Here is an 11597-nt window from a genome sequence, read left to right on the forward strand (position 1 = left end):
ATGCAATGTTATTGAATGATTATGTTACTAATTTGCATGATCACAAATGGATATCTTTTATAAAATCAATTTTAGATAATACTGGTTGTACATGCATTTGGTGGTCACAATGCGAGCTTATTAATAGTGCTTCGTTGTTAATTTTATTTTTTTATTTCAACAAAACTCGTAGATCAGTTTTTGCAAACATTGGTATAGTCATACTTCTTATTCACTGAAAGCATCTGGTTATAAAATAATGAAAAGCAATATATCATTTTAAAATTATTTAACTTCATTAGAAAAAAAAAATAGTGTCCATTGTTACGTTTTAGAGTGTCTAACCACAATCTTCCAATAGAGGCACGTAGATGGATACGTAAACCATTACATGATAGATTGATTTTTTATGCAACAATAATGACATTGGAGATGACTATCATTACATATTTACATGTCCATAGTTTAACCAACTCAAACTTCAGTATATACCGAAATATTATCTATCCATCCCAAAAACGTATACATTTCACGAATTATTTAATTGTAAAAAAAAACACCTGGTGTTCCTCGAAAACTTGCGATATTTTGTAAACATCTTATTAATATTTTCAACCCATCCGGCTCATGGTTTTATTGTATATATTATTATTATTATGTATGCAAACCCAATCCAGTTATGTATAATTATATTCCTGTGTTTGTTTTATTTATGCACAATTATGTGAATAGTACTTTGACATCTTGTTAAACTGTATGCATTGCTGTATTATATATTGTTCCTCACTGCCGTGGATTACGGCCTGAGAGAAATAAAGGTTCATTTCTTATCTAACACCAGGGATGGGAATACTAATTACCAGATACGTTAATTAAACAAAAGCAACTTCAGACAATTAGCGCTAACAACGTTGTGAGCCATCATTACTTGAAGGTGTTTTCCGTCACGTCCTTTTCGGGGATATATAGCTTAACCGAACGTTATCAAAGTGATTTACGTCATTAAATCAGCTGTTTGAAAGTGTATGTGACGCTACAGAGGTAGCGGTTTGGATGATACATGTGATGGAGATATGAAAACACGAAGTGTAGGGGCCCTTGACGAGTCGATCTGATGTCTGGGGACGATGTTATTATGGTTCGGCAGGGTACGTGGTAGATATTGTTGTATTTTGTTATAGTCTGGCACCAGTGTGTTGTAGCCTGATACTTTTATTTAGTGTGTATGGACCAGATTAACTTGCCGATCCCAAAATTATATATGCGTAGGGAGTATGAATAATCAATTGGTGTTTAGCCAGAGATAACCTAACTAATTATGTTGTTTTGGAGTAAAGTTACATACCCCGCCTTTTTACCACAAACGCCCACGGGTTTTAACTCAACTAAATTAATAGTATTGTATTTTGAAGTAAGTGTCATACCTGTAACATAGACACCAGGATAGTTCCTGATCGATGATTATTATTTGGTTCTAGTGGTTATTCAGCCAAGGCAGGTAGAGTATGTGTAATGTTTATTTTATAACAAATACATATAAATATGTGTTATCCAATTTGTGTTGTGTTATGTATTTGATATAAAAATATCAATAATTAGCCATTATTAATTAAATGTTTACTTGTGTTAGTAGTAGTGGCGATGGTGGTGGTGGTCTTAATAGTGATGGTTGTAATAGTAGTAATAGTAGTATTGGTTGTGGTAATAGTGGTAGTAGTAGTGGTGGTGGTAATAGTGATGGTTGTAGTAGTGGTAGTAGTAGTGGTGGCGGTGGTGGTAATAGTGGTAGTAGTAGTGGTGGTGGTAACGGTGGTAGTAGTAGTAGTGGTTGTGGTAATAGTGGTAGTAGTGGTTGTGGTAACAGTGGTGGTTGTAGTAGTGGTAGTAGTAGTGGTGGCGGTGGTGGTAATATTGATGGTTGCAATAGTGGTAATAGTAGTAGTGGTGATGGTGGTTGTAATAGTAGTAGTGGTGATGGTGGCTGTAATAGTAGTAGTGGTGATGGTGGCTGTAATAGTAGTAGTGGTGGTGGTGGTTGTAATAGTAGTAGTGGTGGTGGTGGTTGTAATAGTAGTAGTGGTGATGGTGGTTGTAATAGTAGTAGTGGTGGTGGTGGTTGTAATAGTAGTAGTGGTGGTGGTGGTTGTAATAGTAGTAGTGGTGGTGGTGGTTTTAATAGTAGTAGTGGTGATGGTGGTTGTAATAGTAGTAGTGGTGGTGGTGGTTGTAATAGTAGTAGTGGTGATGGTGGTTGTAATAGTAGTAGTGGTGATGGTGGTTGTAATAGTAGTAGTGGTGGTGGTGGTTGTAATAGTAGTAGTGGTGATGGTGGTTGTAATAGTTGTAGTGGTGGTGGTGGTGGTTGTAATAGTAGTAGTGGTGATGGTGGTTGTAATAGTAGTAGTGGTGGTGGTGGTTGTAATAGTAGTAGTGGTGATGGTGGTTGTAATAGTAGCAGTGGTGATGGTGGTTGTAATAGTAGTGGTGGTGGTGGTTGTAATAGTAGTAGTGGTGGTGGTGGTTGTAATAGTAGTAGTGGTGATGGTGGTTGTAATAGTAGTAGTGGTGGTGGTGGTTGTAATAGTAGTAGTGGTGATGGTGGTTGTAATAGTAGTAGTGGTGGTGGTGGTTGTAATAGTGTAATAGTAGTAGTGGTGATGGTGGTAATATTGATGGTTGTAATAGTGGTAATAGTAGTAGTGGTGATGGTGGTTGTAATAGTAGTAGTGGTGGTGGTGGTTGTAATAGTAGTAGTGGTGGTGGTGGTTGTAATAGTAGTAGTGGTGATGGTGGTTGTAATAGTAGTAGTGGTGGTGGTGGTTGTAATAGTAGTAGTGGTGATGGTGGTTGTAATAGCAGTAGTGGTGGCGGTGGTTGTAATAGTAGTAGTGGTGATGGTGGTTGTAATAGTAGTAGTGGTGGTGGTGGTTGTAATAGTAGTAGTGGTGGTGGTGGTAATAGTGGTGGTTGTAATAGTGGTAATAGTAGTAGTGGTGATGGTGGTAATATTGATGGTTGCAATAGTGGTAATAGTAGTAGTGGTGATGGTGGTTGTAATAGTGGTAGTGGTGATGGTGGTTGTAATAGTAGTAGTGGTGATGGTGGTTGTAATAGTAGTAGTGGTGATGGTGGTTGTAATAGTAGTAGTGGTGGTGGTGGTTGTAATAGTAGTAGTGGGGATGGTGGTTGTAATAGTAGTAGTGGTGGTGGTGGTTGTAATAGTGGTGGTGGTGGTGGTAATAGTGGTGGTTGTAATAGTGGTAATAGTAGTAGTGGTGATGGTGGTAATATTGATGGTTGCAATAGTGGTAATAGTAGTAGTGGTGATGGTGGTTGTAATAGTAGTAGTGGTGGTGGAGGTTTTAATAGTAGTAGTGGTGGTGGTGGTGGTAATAGTGGTGGTTGTAATAGTAGTAGTGATGGTGGTGGTTGTAATAGTAGTAGTGGTAGTTGTAGTAATAGTAGTGGTAGTAGTAGTAGTGGTGGTGGTGGTGGTGGTGGTAGTGGTAGTGGTGGTAGTGGTGTTCGTGGTGGTAGTGGTAGCAGTAGTAGTAGTAGTAATTTATTATTATTATATATATTGTAGAATGACGATCGAATTACGGTATAACGGCAGTTACAGCGCGATCGACACTGATGTTCGCTTCCATTTCGGCACATTTGTAAACAAAGTAGTCCGCAGTATGTATAACGAAAATGGGTGGAGTCATGAAGAATCGACTCAACCGTATTTCCCATTCCAAGTAGGAAGACCGTTCAGCCTCACACTGGTCCTGGAGACGTCTCGAATTCACGTAAGTCAGACTGTCATCAATGTTTGATACATTCCAGTCATGGTGATCAACACACGCACAAAAGAAGAAGAAGAGTAAAAATTTGTATTGTTTAACGATACAACTAGAACACATTGATTTATTAATCCTCGGCTGTTGGATGTAACTTTGACAGTAAGCCATAGAGGAAACCTGTTACATGTTTTCATTAGTAGCAAAGGATAGTTGATATCCACCATCATCATAGCACATAGGAAAGCCTCTTATATACCAGTCGTGGCACACTGGCTGGAACGAGAAAGAGACCAATAGGCCAACCGACGGGGATCGATCTCAGACCAAAGCACATTAAGGACGACAAGGAATCTTTCATATGCACTTTTCTCACAGACAGGAAATCACATACCACGGCCTCTGACCAGTTGTGTTACACTAGGTTAGAACGAGAAGAAAAAGAATCAGTTGATGTGGTTCGATCCTACGAAGCAAGCATCTCAAGTGAACGCTCAACCGACTGAGCTAAATCCCGCCCCTTGACTAAAAAATATGGGTACACCATATTAGCATGAAACACAAGAATTACGCATTGTATAATTTGGCATACCTATCGATTCCACCAGTAGTTTTGAATGTCTGTGCTGTTTGTGCAGAGTGTATTCCAGGTGGAGCCTCACAGAACCACGTCTTAAAATGGCCATGGTTATGGTTATAGGTTTTAACGTGCATATTCAGAACAAGCTGTACTAGCAGGTGTCGATTTTCGCCGGCTCCTCCGTCCAGGACAGGAGTTCCAACAATCCCCCACGCCTGCTTATAAATACTTGGAATGAGTACATTGTGTTTTACGAAATTGTTCACATACAAATTGTCTTAAGACCAACAACCTAATAGCCAATGCATGAGGACTGTGAATTTTGTATTTAGCATCAACGAATTATATAAATAATAGTTTCATATAGTTACCTTTTATGACACCCTATAGCCGATGTATAGGTTTGTGCTGAAATGTCATTAAACATTCATTCATGCATGCATTCATTCATTCATTTATTCGCATCCATTAATATATGGCTATATGACATCTCCAATGACAATTTTAGACTCATAAATCAACTATTTTTAAACTATTAACACAGTGTAAGTTTTCCTTGTGTTGTTTTACCGGAATGTTAAATGAATAACAGAAGTCACAAGTTGGCTTGTAGGATGTATTTCCCTTCCCATCATGAAGCGTAGAAATACAGATAAAAATATAGGTCTCAGCTCTTTGGTGAATGATACACATGACTCCCGATAGAGTTGACATTGCGACTGTGAACCTCAAAGATACGAACATCAGAGCTGCTTTCCTTGGGTCTCCCTTTCATATATATAAAAAAACATAATATTTATAACATACATAATTTGTGTACACGAAACTGCCATGGTTTCTAATCATTAGATGTAAAGCTGGGGACAACAATTAAAATTCATAACGTCCTTGATTGCTGTCATTTAGTTTCACACTAATTGACGTTATTGCTAGACAATGTTAAACTAAAGACTAAGTTAGTGCATAATTTACATGTGCAAAATTACAATTAATTCAATCGTACATACACAGGTAAATATATTAATTTCATGTGAATATAGCTGTAAATTTTGCACTGTGACAATATTAACAGATTCGAAATTATAGTGAAAAACAAATGCGACGCCAAAGGTTAAGTGGCTTTCAAGAAAAAAAACCCCGACTTTCACGTGTTAGCCAATTCCATATTCAGCAGGTAGTCACGTGTTGTTTAGTGGAACACCCGATATATAGAGAAACCTCTCAAAACCAGACACTACGTAAACCGGAATTCACCCCAAGTCGGACGTATATCACGGCCACTTGTTAATTTGTTGGGTTTTTTTGTTTCTTTACCTCATCCCGTAGGTGTCCAGTTTAGTGTTGTGTATATAGATAATAACTAGATAATGACGTAAGATATTGGATTTATCTTGTGAAGCTAAGAATGAGATTTCTCATTCGGCCTGAACATGATAAAGTCGATGTCATACGCCATTAACTGGTTATTATATTTATCCTACAGCCCATACAAGTTAAGGGGAAAAACTGTTGTTTATGTTGTTTAAGTTACATTACATTGTACGATGGCATAGAGGTCGTGGTTAGCCTTGCAATTTGCGGGCGATTCTGTGCCACAGATTCGAGTCCCAGCAACGACATGGGACAATTTGTGAGGCCAGAAAGGATTTAATTGTCGAGGTTGACTCGAATCTGTAGCACCGAATTATATTTGTATGTAACAGTCAACCTCAACATGCATACAATATATAGATAGTCATACATCAATACATACTAGCCAGTGCCAGGTCTGCCCATTGTTTCATGCACGTACGCAGGATCGACCGCTTTGATTGTAGGCCCCATGCATGTGACCGAGTTAAAAAGCAGCCTCTTATGGATGCCTCAATAGCTCAGAGCGCATCGTGGTTAGCCTTGCAATTTGCGGGCGATTCGGTGCCATAGGTTCGAGTCCCAGCAACGACATGGGATAATTTGTGAGACCAGAAAGGATTTATTTACCCCCCTGAGCCAGTGCGTTAATATCTATGTATGTAACAGTCAACCTCGATATACATACAATATATAGATATTCATACATCAATACATACATACATACATACATATATACATACATACATACATACATTGTATATTTATTCAGACATTTAAACACATATTTTTGTTTTCTTTAGATATACGTGGATGGAGTGTTCTTCGTTACCCGACTGTATTACGGTGTTGACTTCACGCTGATAAACGAGGTTACGATCTTGAGGGGAGCCATCGTTGAATTAGATAAAATATATAACTGACCTTAGAAAAGAAACCAGCACTTTTTGTGATAGAATCATCTACTTGTAACACATATCCACAATGGAATGAAACATTAAAGGTTATTTTGTTTAACCATACCACTAGACCGCATTGATTTATTAGTCATCGACTATTGGATGTCAAACATGTGGTACTTTTGACACATAGTCTAAGAGAGGAAACCGGCTTCATTTTCCCATTATGTCATGTCAGGTCGTAGGATATTACGTGCATATTCAGAACAAGTTATTTTAGTGCACGCCTCTGGTGGGCGCATATCGGCCACCTCCTTCCAGGACAGGAAAAAGGTTGAGGTGGGTGGGAGAGGGGACCGACCGCGCTGGCAAGTGCAAGGGAGCACCAGCAGCCCGACTTGGGTCGGTAGCGGGCGGGGTTTGTGTTGCTATTGAATTTTGAATATCCCTTAAGATTAAGTCAAAAGGGAAATATGACGCAGTTTTCATATGCACCATCCCATCGACAGGATAGCACATACCACGGTCTTTAATATACCAGTCGTGGTTCACTGGCTGGAACAAGATATAGCACAATGGACCCACAAAGAGAGGTCGATCCCAAACCGTCCGCGCATCAAGTGAACGCTTTACCACTGGGCTACGTCACGCCCCACAATGGAATGAATGAATGAATGAATGAATGTTTAACGACACCCCAGCACGAAAAATACATCGGCTATTGGGTGTCAAACTATGGTAATGCAAATAAATAAAGTGATGATCAACATCAATATAAAAATTCAAGGTTCAAACAAAAACAGTGTAAAGAACTGTGCAAAAATACAAATACAAATATCAAAGAATTTTACGGACACCGAATTTTTCTCTAAACTTCAATGTGTGCTGTATTGGCCATTCTCAAAGAGAATGTTACACCCCTGCACCACGGTGAGGTTACAGCACGCGCAGGGGCCCCCACAATGGAGAATGAGTACTACAACATATTGCATTGTATAATATTCTGTTTTCTCTGCTTTCCACATTTGTATTTCATTTCGTTCATTTCATGTATGTTAACAAGAGCACGTGAACGTGGATAGTAAAACTAGTTTGCAGTATTATGCGTTAGGTGATTAAGCCATCGGACTACATACTGGTAGCCATCGGACTACAGGCTGGTAGGTACTGGGTTGGCACCCCGGTAGAGTATCCTACCCAGAGCGAGTTTTAACGACGCAATGGGTAGGTGTAAGGCCATTATACCGACTTCACTCTCACTAACCACTAGCAACTAACCACTAAACTTCTGGTGGTTAACCCATCGGGCATAAGACTGGTAGGTACATGGTTCGCATCTCGATAACGGCTCCCACTACACCCTCTTCCCTGTCACTAAGCACTAACAATTAACAACTAACCCACCGTCCTGGACAGACAGCCCAGATAGCTGAGGTATTTGCCCAGGACAGCGTGCCTGAACATTAATTGGATATACGCACGAAAATAAGTTGAAATGAATGAATGTTCATAACTATCTTAACTTTACAAACTCAAACTTTATTCTCAGGGTAAACATGATTTGCAAAGTTAGTAGTGGGGGGGGGGGGGGGGGGGGGATTTTTAAAGTGTAAAAGTAGAACTAGAAATTGGATAAATAGTTATAATTTAGCGGTCTTAATCCTGACTAAACTCAAGCTGTCCGCTCCAAATTAGCGGCAAATTTTAATTTAGCTGTGTACATCTATTACATGGAAACGGTAGCAGACTCAGAAATATCGATTTAATAAGTGATGGACACAATTAAAACATATTATATATATACAGAGAGAGTGAGAGAGAGAGAGAGAGAGAGAGAGAGAGAGAGAGAGAGAGAGAGAGAGAGAGAGAGAGAGAGAGAGAGAGAGAGAGAGAGAGAGAGAGAGAGAGAGAGAGAGAGAGAGAGAGAGAGAGAGAGAGAGAGAGAGAGAGAGGGAGAGAGAGAGAGAGAGAGAGAGAGAGAGAGAGAGAGAGAGAGAGAGAGAGAGAGAGAGAGAGGAGAGAGAGAGAGAGAGAGAGAGAGAGAGAGAGAGAGAGAGAGAGAGAGAGAGAGAGAGAGAGAGAGAGAGAGAGAGAGAGAGAGAGAGATGGGGTAATCGTAATCAGTTATCATAATCTATTGTAATCGATTACATGTCTTCATGTTTACGTTTACTATAAAACCAGTTAATGAATACTGAAAAACATCTAGCAGATCAAGGAAAAAAAGCAACGTTTGCATTGTGTTCCAATACAAAATCTTTATACTTAAATATTGAAACTTTGATATCATTGTTCGACTGTTATATCACTACTATTATCTGTTATGCCTCTGAAGTTTTTTTAATAGGGAAATATGTTTTACTTAGGGGCACCCATCGTATTGGGGACTTCGGTGTGGCCGAAGCCGGGGAAGGCTCGGGGGGGGGGGGGGGGGGGGGGCAGTCCCCCGGACAAACCTAACACCCCTTACGGCCAAAACCGCCTACGCCTACCGCCCTAACCATCTTCCGGTGGAGTATCCCCCACCCACCCAGCACCCCCCCCGGCCAACCCAACCGTCGTGCCCTCCAGTCTCGGTGCCCCCATCCTTAGGGGCACCCATCGTATTGGGGACTTCGGTGTGGCCGAAGCCGGGGAGGCTCCTCGGGGGGGGGGGGGGGGGGGGAGGGGCAGTCCCCCGGACAAACCTAACACCCCTTACGGCCAAAACCGCCTACGCCTACCGCCCTAACCATCTTCCGGTGGAGTATCCCCCACCCACCCAGCACCCCCCCGGCCAACCCAACCGTCGTGCCCTCCAGTCTCGGTGCCCCCATCCTTAGGGGCACCCATCGTATTGGGGACTTCGGTGTGGCCGAAACCGGGGAAGGTTCCGGGGGGGGGGGGGGGGGGGCAGTCCCCCGGACAAACCTAACAACTCTTACGACCAAAATCGCCTACGCCTACCGCCCTAACCATCTTCCGGTGGAGTATCCCCCCCCCACCCAGCACCCCCCCCCCCGGCCAACCCAACCGTCGTGCCCTCCAGTCTCGGTGCCCCCATCAAAAATTAGGCCCAAGGGCCAACGATTCTACCAGAGAAGGAAAAAAATAATAATAATAATAATAAAAAAAAATAAAAAAAAATAAAAAATAATAATAAATAAAAAAAAATTAAAAAAAGTATTTAAACAGGGAAAGTTAAGCGTCTGGTGAGTCTGGCAATATAAAAACGTATCCTGGCGATTCCAAGTCCAGGGGCGCCTCTCCATAATCCTGGAGAAACAGAACGTTATGCCATTCATCAGACGCTGGCACCACTTTAATTTAGAAACCTAGCGCATACAAGTATGGTATAGAACCAAGTATAGAAGGTGTGTGTACATTTGTATTTGTTCTTCTGCAAAACATTTTAAGTGCATTTTGTTATACTAACGTCCACAATGATTCTAATTTCACAATTTATAGATTTTAAAAAACAAAACAATGATTAACTTTATGCACAGCGATACAATATATTGATTAATCAGCTGTCACTTGCCTTAAGCGGTCACTATTTCCCTCTCAAACGTCGTTTATTGTAAAGACACCTGCAATAAGCGCGCACTGTTTAAGGCGGCCAGCGGCCACCTAAATTGGATGCCAAATAGCTAAATTACCTGTAGTAATAAATGTTTACTATTATGTAAAAGGGATATTTTTACAACAGCGACAAGGTGCAGGGAATAGGTCCCAGAGGTGAGACTCTTTTAACGTGTCCCTATCCACTTAAGGTTTAGACACGCCTATCCCGTGTTCAACCTCTGACTTCGCCAGTGGCCGATCCTGGGACGGGAAGGGGGTTTTGGGGGGGGGGGGGGGCGGGGGGGGGTTGATAAAAATGAATGGAATAATTTAGAATTTAGAAGAACAAAATGAAAGGTCCCAAATTGGGTAAAATGGAGTCTAAAGAGGTTAGTTTTAATTAGCGCCTTAGTCTTATGAAAGCAGGTATGTCATTTTAAATTTTTAGTTAGGGCAATTTTGAACGAGCCATTTAAAAAAACAAAACAAAACAAAAACCCATGTAATTTCATTTATATTATATATTACTTATATTTCTTAACTTGATAACAATCCAATTTTAATTTACCATGTAACCTATATTTGTTTATAATACTTTCGCCCTGGAGTAAAGCAAATAAAGTATCATACCGTCTTCATGGACACTAGTACCTTTTCAGTCCCGACATCTCTACTGTGTATCAATTAAGACATATGAAGAACGTACGACTCTTTTAATACCCCCCCCCCCCCCCCCCCCCCAATTGATTAAAATGCCCTTTTAACGAGTTGTTTGTCTGTTGTTTCTAGTTACTTTGCCCTCTTAACGAGTTGTTTGTTGTTTTAACGCGTTTTTTCTTTGTTGTTTCTAATTGTTTTGCCCTTTTAATGCGTTGTTTGTTTGTTGTTTCTAATTGATTTGCCCTTTTAACGAGAAGTTTGTTTGTTGTTTCTAATTGCTTTGCCCTTTTAACGAGTTGTTTGTTAGTTGTTTCTAATTTCTTTGCCCTTTTAACGAGTTGTTTGTTGTTTCTAATTGCTTTGCCCTTTTAAGGAGTTGTTTGTTTGTTGTTTCTAATTGCTTTGCCCTTTTTACGAGTTGTTTGTTTGTTGTTTCTAATTGTTTTGCCCTTTTAACGAGTTGGTCCCCATTAATTACCGACCCCCCCCCCCCCCCCCGGCTATTAAATAGTTCCTGGATTCGTCTTGGTCCTATGTAATTGTTTTATTTTCCAATCGGAACGTCGGGGAGTGGAGTGGAATGTAAGGCAATGATGCATGGTCGCTCTACGATCGATCCCTGTCGGAGGGCCCGTTGAGCTATTTCTCGTTCCAGCCAGTGCTCCACAACTCAGATGCGTGTGCAGGGATTTTAACAGAGGTGGAGGTGTAGACTGTGGCGTGTGAAGGTTAGAGGTCGAGACATACTTCTCCGAAAACTATATTACACACACAATTGCTTGGGGGAGGGGGGAGGTCAAC

Source organism: Gigantopelta aegis, chromosome 12, assembly GCF_016097555.1.
Source record: "Gigantopelta aegis isolate Gae_Host chromosome 12, Gae_host_genome, whole genome shotgun sequence".
In the NCBI taxonomy this organism is placed as follows: domain Eukaryota; kingdom Metazoa; phylum Mollusca; class Gastropoda; order Neomphalida; family Peltospiridae; genus Gigantopelta; species Gigantopelta aegis.